Below are 3,430 nucleotides of genomic sequence, written 5' to 3'. Positions count from 1 at the left end.
CCGTGGTCGTTCAATAATTCGCTTTCACCGACACAACTGCCGCCGCCACGGTCACCGTGACCGAAAGAGACAGCGCTCAACGCGGATCGTCGGAGGCCGTGGTCGTTCAATAATTCGCTTTCACCGACACAAATGCCGCCGCCACGGTCACCGTGAACGAAAGAGACAGCGCCGAAAGCGGATCGTTGGAGGCCGTGGTCGATCAATAATTCGCTTTCAACGACACAACTGCCGCCGCCACGGCCACCGTGATTGAAAGAGGCAGCGCTGAACGCGGATCGTCGGAGGCCGTGGTCGTTCAATAATTCGCTTTCACCAACACAACTGCCGCCACAGCGATCACCGTGACCGAAAGAGACAGCGCCGAACGCGGTTCGTCGGAGGCCGTGGTCATTCAATAATTCGTATTCACCGACACAACTGCCGCCGCCACGGTCACCGTGAGCGAAAGAGGCAGCGCCGAACGCGGATCGTCAGTGGCCGTGGTCGTTCAATAATTCGCTTTCACCGACACAACTGCCGCCGCCACGGTCACCTTGACAAAAAGAGACAGTGCCGAACGCGGATCGTCGGAGGCCGTGGTCGTTCAATAATTCGCTTTCACCGACACAACTGCCGCCGCCACGGTCACCGTGACCGAAAGAGACAGCGCCGAAACCCGATCGTTGGAGGCCGTGCTCGTTCAATAATTCGCTTTCACCGACACAACTGCCGCCGCCATGGTCACCGTGAGCGAAAGAGGCAGCGCCGAACGCGGATCGTCGGAGGCCGTGGTCGTTCAATAATTCGCTTTCACCGACACAACTGCCGACGCCACGGTCACCGTGACCGAAAGAGACAGCGCCGAAAGCGGAGCGTGTGAGGCCGTGCTCGTTCAATAATTCGCTTTCACCGACACAAATGCCGCCGCCACGGTCACCATGACCGCAAGAGACAGCGCCGAAAGCGGATCGTTGGAGGCCGTGGTCGTTCAATAATTGGCTTTCACCGACACAACTGCCGACGCTACGGTCACCGTGACCGAAAGAGACAGCGCCGAAAGCGGATCGTCGGAGGCCGTGGTCGTTCAATAATTCGCTTTCACCGACACGACTGCCGACGCCACGGTCACCGTGACCGAAAGAGACAGCGCCGAAAGCGGATCGTCGGAGGCCGTGGTCGTTCAATAATTCGCTTTCACCGACACAACTGCCGACGCCACGGTCACCGTGAGCGAAAGAGACAGCGCCGAAAGCGGATCGTGTGAGGCCGTGCTCGTTCAATAATTCGCTTTCACCGTCACAACTGCCGCCGCCACGGTCACCGTGACCGAAAGAGACAGCGCCGAAAGCGGATCGTTGGAGGCCGTGGTCGATCAATAATTCGCTTTCACCGACACAACTGCCGCAGCCACGGTCACCGTGACCGAAAGAGACAGCGCCGAACGCGGATCGTCGGAGGCCGTGGTCGTTCAATATTTCGCTTTCACCGACACAACTGCCGCCGCCACGGTCACCGTGACCGAAAGAGACAGCGCTGAACGCGGATAGTCGGAGGCCGTGGTCGTTCAAGAATTCGCTTTCACCGACACAACTGCCGCGCCACGGTCACCGTGACCGAAAGAGACAGCGCCGAAAGCGGATCGTTGGAGGCCTTGGTCGTTCAATAATTCGCTTTCACCGACACAACTGCCGCCGCCATGGTCACCGTGACCGAAAGAGACAGCGCCGAAAGCGGATCGTCGGAGGCCGTGGTCGTTCAATAATTCGCTTTCACCGACACAACTGCAGACGCCACGGTCACCGTGACCGAAAGAGACAGCGCCGAAAGCGGATCGTCGGAGGCCGTGGTCGTTCAATAATTCGCTTTCACCGATACAACTGCCGACGCCACGGTCACCGTGAGCGAAAGAGACAGTGCCGAACGCGGAGCGTCGGAGGACGTGGTCGTTCAATATTTCGCTTTCACCGACACAACTGCCGACGCCACGGTCAACGTGACCGAAAGACACAGCGCCGAAAGCCGGTCGTTGGAGGCCGTGCTCGTTCAATAATTCGCTTTCACCGACACAACTGCCGCCGCCATAGTCACCGTGAGCGAAAGAGACAGCGCCGAACGCGGATCGTCGGAGGCCGTGGTCGTTCAATAATTCGCTTTCACCGACACAACTGCCGACGCCACGGTCACCGTGACCGAAAGAGACAGCGCCGAAAGCGGATCGTGTGAGGCCGTGCTCGTTCAATAATTCGCTTTCACCGACACAAATGCCGCCGCCAAGGTCACCATGACCGAAAGAGACAGCGCCGAAAGCGGATCGTCGGAGGCCGTGGTCGTTCAATAATTCGCTTTCACCGACACAACTGCCGACGCCACGGTCACCGTGACCGAAAGAGACAGCGCCGAAAGCGGATCGTGTGAGGCCGTGCTCGTTCAATAATTCGCTTTCACCGACACAACTGCCGACGACACGGTCACCGTGACCGAAAGAGACAGCGCCGAAAGCGGATCGTGTGAGGCCGTGCTCGTTCAATAATTCGCTTTCACCGACACAAATGCCGCCGCCACGGTCACCGTGAGCGAAAGAGACAGCGCCGAACGCGGATCATCGGAGGCCGTGGTCGTTCAATATTTCGCTTTTACCGACACAACTGCCGCCGCCACGGTCACCGTGACCGAAAGAGACAGCGCCGAAAGCGGATCGTTAGAGGCCGTGGTCGTTCAATAATTCGCTTTCACCGACACAAGTGCCGCCGCCACGGTCACCGTGACCGAAAGAGACAGCGCCGAAAGCGGATTGTTGGAGGCCGTGGTCGATCAATAATTCGCTTTCACCGACACAACTGCCGCAGCCACGGTCACCGTGACCGAAAGAGACAGCGCCGAACGCGGATCGTCGGAGGCCGTGGTCGTTCAATAATTCGCTTTCACCGACACAACTGCCGCCGCCACGGTCACCGTGACCGAAAGAGACAGCGCTGAACGCGGATCGTCGGAGGCCGTGGTCGTTCAATAATTCGCTTCCACCGACACAACTGCCGCCGCCACGGTCACCGTGACCGAAAGAGACAGCGCCGATCGCAGGTAGTCGGAGGCCGTGGTGGTTCAATGATTCGCTTTCACCGACACAACTGCCGCCGCCACGGTCACCGTGACCGAAAGAGACAGCGCCGAAAGCGGATCGTTGGAGGCCGTGGTCGTTCAATAATTCGCTTTCACCGACACAACTGCCGCCGCCTCGGTCACCGTGACCGAAAGAGACAGCGCCGAAAGCGGATCGTTGGAGGCCGTGGTCGATCAATAATTCGCTTTCACCGACACAACTGCCACCGCCACGGTCACCGTGACCGAAAGAGACAGCGCCGAAAGCGGATCGTTGGAGGCCGTGGTCGTTCAATAATTCGCTTTCACCGAATAAACTGCCGCCGCCAAGGTCACCGTGACCGAAAGAGAC

This window comes from Ixodes scapularis, unplaced genomic scaffold, assembly GCF_016920785.2.
Source record: "Ixodes scapularis isolate PalLabHiFi unplaced genomic scaffold, ASM1692078v2 ptg000997l_1__unscaffolded, whole genome shotgun sequence".
Taxonomy (NCBI): domain Eukaryota; kingdom Metazoa; phylum Arthropoda; class Arachnida; order Ixodida; family Ixodidae; genus Ixodes; species Ixodes scapularis.
Note: the sequence above shows the minus strand (reverse complement) of the source record.